The 7733-nt window shown below is 47.3% G+C and overlaps 1 long non-coding RNA gene across 2 annotated transcripts; it reads left to right on the top strand.

Moving 5' to 3' along the window:
- Nucleotides 1-3148: 3148 nt before the first annotated feature.
- On the top strand, nt 3149-6584 carry LOC109284351 (uncharacterized). 2 transcript variants are annotated; one of them, XR_009461325.1, is made up of 3 exons: nt 3149-3237; nt 4691-4741; nt 6514-6584. It is a non-coding gene; the product is annotated as an uncharacterized LOC109284351 (long non-coding RNA). The 2 variants fall into 2 exon arrangements; XR_009461324.1 differs by having other exon boundaries at nt 4691-6348.
- Nucleotides 6585-7733: the final 1149 nt, after the last annotated feature.

The following is a 7733-nucleotide window of genomic DNA, read 5'->3' as shown; positions in this document are numbered from 1 at the left end:
ACTGATTAACAACTAGGAAAAACATTAAGTTTTAAGGAGTAGCCAGACACCTAGAAGCCAGCTTGAAATTATTATGAATATACTGGAAGGTATCTTCTTAGATGGCCTAGCTATGCTTGCACTGTGAAGTCAGCCTCAGTGTTTTGTATTTTACCTGTTGTAAATAAGCCTCAGCTTAGCATGACTCTCAGATTTTACTGTAGTCTTTTAACAGACTTAAGGGGATAACTTGGAATGTTCATAAACTTTGTGGGGAGGACTTCCACCAGTCATCCTGGGAAAAGTATGACAGTGTTTGTGGTCAGGGCTCCAATAGGCTGGATGCTGTGATGAACCCTTAACCATTGTTCAAATGTTGCCCATACCCCCTCTGACTCAGTCTCTTGCCTCAGCATTCGCTAACCTGGCAACCGAGTTTTAGTCAATCAAGTTTAAATAGGCCTCCCATACTCGGACCGGGGAATGTATGGCCTGAGATTCCTATTAAACTTTTCTTCTGCTTAGTTCTGGTTAGAGGAAGTATGTGTGTGTGTGTGTGTGTTGGGGGGGGGGGGTTAGAAAAAGTCCTTTGTAAGTCCAGCAAGCTGGGTGCCTGAGCTCCCTCAGGAACAGAGAGCTGACAGGTAACATCAGGCCAGGCATCCCCAAGGTTGGGAGGATCAAGATTGCTGCCACTACAAAGCAGCAGCAGGTGTTTCTGGCTGGAGACTGTTCTGTGGGGGACAGAGGCATCCATCTGCCAGCCTGACCTGTTGTCTTGGGAGGTCTGCTGCTTGCTGTAACAAGTGGGGCTCCCACAGCTGGTGTAGACATTGGCCCACCCACTCATCTAGAGCCACCTGCCTCTCCTGCCATGCCTTAGATGAATCATTATGATGTTCCCAGGCAGAAGGATGTCCATTTAATTGTCCTGATGCCAAGGGCATATACACAGCTCTGAACCTCCCTTTATATTCCCCTCACTTGGCCTCACCAGGTCTAAACCTACTTGGCCTCCCCTGGCCTATCATCCCATGCTCCCACACTAAGGCTCTCATTCCAGTGCCCCCACACTGGGACCCTCACTTCTGTTCCCTCATACTCAAGCATGCAATCCCTGTGCCCTCATGTCAGGACTCTCAATCCCTGTGCCCTCACACTGGGCTCTTACTCAGGTTCTCAATCCCAGTGCCATCATACTGAGGCTCTCTATCACTTGCCTCTACACTGGGGCTCATCCCACACATATATCCCAACCCCCTTTGGGGCCTCAGGCCTTACTGTGGACCTGGGCTCTGCCTCATCCCCCTTTCTATGGCCTGAGTCCTGCCTCAGGCCTCACTTCATGAACCTGGACCCTATGCTTTATTGTCAGGTTATGCTCCCTTAGCCTTCTCCTCCACAGGGTAACCCACAAGGCAATGGGCCCTGAGATTTTCTGGCACCCCACACCTGGCCTTCACTGGGGAGGCACAGATGTGGCATTTCCTGGAAGCCACCCTGACAGAAGCAGCCCTACAAAACCATCCAACCCCAACAGGATGTAGTTTTAGGTCATGCCCCAGGACCAGGAACCTCCACCATTACCATAGTTCCTGCCCTGTACCTCCAAGATGTTATGTGAGCAGCAGTTCCAGCTGGGCAATGTTCCCTCTGGCTGCTTGCAGCACACTGCTGGCCCTTCTGCTCTTATATCAAATAGATGGGCCCATTTCCCCATCAGGCAGCCTCCTGCTTGTCATGTGACCCCTAATTGAGTATGCAGCCACCTGCAGGCTGCTCTGCTGCCTGCCCACACCTCTTTTAGTGACAGGCACAATATGTGCTTTGTCACAGTTGCCCAGAGCCCAGATCTGAGATGTTATGGAGGGATTACCAAAACTCATCCATCCCTATGACTACTACCCCATGCTGCTCATACATGTAGGCACCAATGATACTGCTAGGAATGACCACAAGATGATGTAAAATGACTACAGGGCTCTGTTAGTGCAGAACTCAATGCCCCATAAATGTTGAAGTAGGCCAGGGAGGTTATGGCTAGGGACAGAAATTACACATAAACCAGCATAAGTGACTGGAAACGAGTTCAAATCTATAATGCAACAGAAGTTCAGTACACTTAAACTGCTTTCAAAATGGCTGAAACCAGTTTAAAATAAACCTGAATGGATGTGGCATGAGGCTTAAATGATTTAGGTTAAATCAGTTTATTGAACTTCTGTCCCAGATCCTCTCCAGATTCAAATTAGTCCCCCTAGTCCCCCAGGATCCCAGGGTGCTTTGCACCTCCCCTGAAAATTCTCCCTCCCCTCAGGGTGGGCAGGCTAGTTTTGGTCCTGGCTGTCTGCTCCAGCCAAGCAGGGAGGCATGCTTTAGAGCCCCCTGGCCTCTGGCCTGGGCAACTTCAAGCCTGAAGCTGCATTTCCAGAATCAAAAGTGAATGTCTCTTCACTTGCTTCTTGGTTCAGTCTACACAGCTTCAACTAATCTGCAAAATTGAATCAATTCAGCCTTGGCCTTTTTTACTTTCTGTACTTAGCCTATATGGATCGCACCTCAGCACATCTGTCTGATTAAAAGATCAAGCAAAGCTTTATTGGCTCCACACACACACACACACACACACACACACACACACACACAGCTAAAGCAGCAATGCTACACATATTAAAATAAATCTCACTGCGCTGCAACAACCTTAGGTTGTTGGAATAAGAGTCCTCAGTCAGTGGGCCATGCTGGGGCAAGGATCCCAAATCCTGTCTCTGCATTGATCCAGTGTTCTTGGGATGCAGTCCAAGCAGAGAAAGAGAGACAACTTGTGGTATTTCCATTGCCTTCTTTTATTCCCTGGTGTGACATCATTGTTGCTAAGCAGTTGCTACCCTATTTTATCTTTGTAAGCAGTTTTATCTCTCTAAACAGTATTTACAGCTGCAGCTGACACTGTGCTGGCTTATACACCACAAACCTGTTTTCTCTTTATTTCCCAAGGTTGGTTTCTTGTTGTTCCTTTACTAGGACTTTTTTTATTTGACTTGGTATTCTGCCAAGTCTACAGATCTAAGTGTAAAACTGTACATCAGCTATTTAAGCCAATCTGGGGTTACTCTCAATCATCCAGAGGATTCTGGGAGTTTTGGTACTCATATCAAGTAGCTACAACATACTTTCTTTTCTCTTCTCTGCAGGCTCGGAGTGCAAGGATGAGGGGGACAAGGGATGTTCTGCTTGATAGTTATGGTCACAGAGAAGGTATGCATCTTATACATTAATGCATGGCTGCACAGATGGCTTTGTCAGCAGGGATTTGGCTTCTTGGACCACAGGATTTTGTTCCAAGAAGAAGAATTGCTAGGAAGAGAAGGGATCCACCTGATGAAGAGAGGGAGGAGCATCTAGGTTAGCAGACAGGCTTGCTGTCCTATTGAGGGAGTTTAAACTAGGTTCTCTGAGGGATGGATACCAAAGCCCTGAAGTAAGTGGGGAAATGGGTGACCTGAAGGAAGCACAACCAGGAAGGGGCAAAGGAAGAGGCATTACTGAGAAAGTAGGGCAATCAGACAATTACCTCACGTGTTTGTACACAAATGTCTAGCCTAGGAAACAAGCAGGAAGAACTGAAAGTCCTCACACAGTCATGGAACTATGACATGATTGGAAAAACAGTGGGATGGCTCACATGATGAGTACTGCCATGGATGGGTATAAACTGTTCAGGAAGAACAGATGGGGAGAAGATGAGGAGGAATTGCACTTTATGTGGAAGAGATGTATGACTGCTCAAAGCTCCAGTATGAAACTGGAGATAGGCCTGTTGAAAGTATCCAGGTAAAGGTTAGAGGAGAAAGCAACAAGGGTGATGCCATGGTGGCATTCTGCTATAGACTATCAGACCAGGAGGATGCAGTGTATGAAGTTTTCTTCAGACAGCCAGTGGCACTTCCCCAATCACAGGCCCTGGGTCTCATGGAGGACTTCAATCACCCTGACATCTGCTGGGAGGTCAATATAGCAGTGCACAGGCAATCCAGAATGTTTTTGGGAAGGGACGGGGAGAACTGGGGTGTGCTCTTCTTGACCTGCTGCTCACAAATAAGGAAGAATTGATGGGGAATGTAGCAGTGGATGGCAACTTGGGCAGCAGCAATCAGAAGGATTGAGTTCCTGATCCTGAGGAAAGGAAGGAAGGACAGCAGCAGATTAAGGACCCTGGCCTTTGGGAAAGCAGATTGTGACTCACTCAGGGAACTGATGGTAGGACCCCCTGGGAGGCCAGTCTGAAGGGGAAAGGAGTCCAGGCGATATTTAAAAAAAAAGAAACTTTACTAAGGGCACAGGAATGAAGCATCTCAATGTGCAGGAAGACTAGCAAGCATGGAAGAAGACCAGATTGGTTTAGCAGGAACTCTTCAGTGAACTAAAACACAACAGGGAAGCTTCCAAGAAGTGAGAACTTGGACAAACAACTAGGGAGGAGTATAAGAGTATTGCTAGGGAATAGAGAGATGAAATTTGGAAGGCCAAAGTTAAATAGTAGTTGCAGCTAGCATGGGATGTGATGGGTAATATGAAGTGTTTCTAGAAGCATGATACCAACAACAGGAAGATCAGGGAAAATTTTTACTGAATGGGGGAGGCAACCTAGTGACAGAGGAGGCAGAAAAGGCTAAAGTACTCAATCCCTTTTTTACCTCTGTCTTCACAGACAAGGTCAGCTCCCAGACTACTGCACAAGGCATCACAGTTTGGGGAGGAGGTAAGCAGCCAACAGTGGTGGTTAGGGACTATTTAGAAAGGGTGGATATATACAAGTCCATGGGGCCAAATGGGATGCACCCAAGGGTGCTGAGGGAGTTAGCTGATGTGATTGCTGAGTTATTGGCCATGATTTTTGAAAACTCATGGTGATCAGGAGAGGTCCTGGATAACTGAATAGGGGCAAATATGATGACCATGTTTAAGAAAGGAAGGAGGATCTGGGGAACTACAGACCTACTCACCTCAGTCCCTGAAAAAATCATGGGGCAGGTTCTAAAGGAATACATTTACAAGCATTTTGAGGACAATGTGATTAGGAACAGTCAGCCAGCATGGATTTAAGAAGGACAAATCATGTCTGACTGACCTCATTGCCTTCGGTGATGAGATGAGTGGCTCTGTCGATGTGGGGAGAGCAGTGGATGTGAAATGCCTTGCCATTAGCAAGTCTTTTGATACTGTTTCCCGCAACATTCTGGTGAGCGAGCTAAGGAAGTATGGGTTGGATGAATGCACTGTAAGGTGGATATAAAATGAGCTAAATCATTCTGCTTAAAGGTTTGTAATCAATGGCTCAATGTCTAGTTGGCAGCCAGTACCAAGTGGGATGCCCTTGGGGCGTCAGTCCTGGGGCCTGTTCAATATTTTTCAATATTTTCATCAGTGATCTAGAACATAAGATGAAGTGCACCCTCAGCAAGTTTGCAGATGACACCATTCTGGGGGACTAGTAGACACACTAGAGAGTATGGCTAGGATTCATAGAGCCATAGACCATTTGGAGGATTGGACCAAAAGAAATCTCATGAAGTTCAATAAGGAAAAGGACAGGCTAAGGGGTGATCTGGTGGCCACATATAAGTTTATCAGGGGTGCTCATCAGGATCTGGGAGAATGTCTGTTAACCAGAGCACCCCAAGGGATGACAAACTCAAATGGTCACAAACTCCTGCATGACCATTTCTCACTGAACATAAGGAAGAACTTCTTTACTGTTGGAGCCCCCAAGGTTTTGAATAGACTGCCGCCAGAAGTGTTTCAAGCACCTACTTTGAATGCCTTCAAGTGACATTTTGATGTCTATCTTGCTGGGATCCTATGATCCCTGCTGACTTCCTGCCCCTGGGGCAGGGGGCTGGACCCAATGATCTTCCGAGGTCCCTTCTAGCCCTAATGTCTATGAAATCTATTAAACTACCTAAAGGTGGTTCCAAAGAGGGAGATAAACTGTTCTCAGTGGTGGTAGATGACAGAGCAAGGAGTAATGGTCTCAAGTTGTAGCAAGGGAAGTTTAGATTGCATATTAGGAAAAACCTTCTCACTAGGAGGATAGTAAAACACTGGAACAGGTTACCCAGAGAGGTTATCCTTGGAGGTTTTTAAGACCTGGCTAGACAAATCCTTGGCTGGGAAGATATAGTTGGGGATGGTCCTGCTTTTAGTTGTGGATTGGACTAGATGAGCTCCTGACATCCCTTCCAACATTAATTTTCTAAGATTCTAGTTGCAGATTTTTAGGTATATTCTCAGGATGCATATCCTCTGGGAAGTAAATCCAGCATGGACGAAATATAGCCATAACCTGCCTAACATATGATACCCCAGGTAAACTCTCTATCATATTCCAGCTATATTCTTATCACCAGGTGTACATTCCCCTCCCCTGCCGCCACCCACCACTGTCTCTCAGTCAATGACTGCCTCAATTTGCATTTTCACAGGCTGGCATTCTTGCATACTGATCTCTGATTTATATTCTATTCCATCTAGGAAGAGCAGAGACCAACTACAGATGCTTCCTCAGCCTGACAAAGGGTGTTTGTACCTGAAAGCTTGCAAAGAATTTGTCCAATTATTTAATTTGGTCTAATAAAAGATATTGGATTTACCCAAAGAACCTTGCCTGCCTATGTCCTTAGACCAACATGACTGCAACCTATACCCCTATCATCTGTGTAGCACTTTCTTCTGTGAGCCTAGGGCCAAGACTCCTTGGTTTAATTATCTGAGCCCTGTGACTAATGCAAGCTCCACAGATTCTTCAGCATTTTTCAAAGTTCTACCTTCTGGGCATTCTAGCCTTCAGGCCAGCTCCTTAGGGAAATTCTCTATAGTGAAGCAAGCTGACACATATTTTACAGGAAGTTAAAAACACATCACCCTTCACTTTATTCATCCTAAGTGATTAGCCTTATGTGAGATACAATAATTTTTAATGTTATTTCTAATTATAGCTCAATATGGAGGCATCCAGACAAGCCCACATGTGCTTCTTGCAGTGTCTCAAACCCCTTTGAGCACGGGGGCAAAATTAGACCCCTGGATATCCAGGGGTCAAAAAAACCTTCACAGAAAAAAAGCAGGGCAGGCCCTGAGGCAACCAGAGGCTGGGTCCTCCATAGAGACACTTTGGCTGCCAGAGCCTCTCTATGGTTAGCCCTCACCCTGATGGTGAAGTATGCATGGGCAGGCAGTATGCCAGCAGCAGGGAGCTGGACCCAGGATCCACTGCTCTGGTAAGTAAGGGGTTGGGGGACTGGAGGAGAGGGGAGGGGACCATGCGGGGGGGGGGACCCTGCCAGCCCCGCCCACTCTCTCAGCCCCCCGATCCCTTCTCGGGCATGGAATGTGGGCATGGCAGCACTGAGAGTAGGGGCTATGCCCTGCTGCTGCTTGCCCCCTTCCACCCAGAGAAAACCATACCTGCCTCACACCTGTCCCCATCCCGGCTGGGCAAGCAGCAGCAGGATGCAGTCCCCACTCCCAGCACTGCTGTGCCCACATCCTGCACCCCCCATTGCCCCTGTCCCTGAGTCCTGCACCCCGCTACCCCAGCTGGGCAGCTTATCCCAGCCCCAACCCCAAACCCTCCCTTGCTGTGGTGGCATTGATCTGCCCTCCCCATGCACCCCTTCCCTCCTCCCTCTGCCCACCACAACAGACTCCATAGATTTAATAAATTTTATACACATTCGGGCTGGAAGGGACCT

Source organism: Alligator mississippiensis, chromosome 4 (genome assembly GCF_030867095.1).
Source record: "Alligator mississippiensis isolate rAllMis1 chromosome 4, rAllMis1, whole genome shotgun sequence".
In the NCBI taxonomy this organism is placed as follows: domain Eukaryota; kingdom Metazoa; phylum Chordata; order Crocodylia; family Alligatoridae; genus Alligator; species Alligator mississippiensis.
This window is presented reverse-complemented; position numbering and strand designations above follow the sequence as displayed.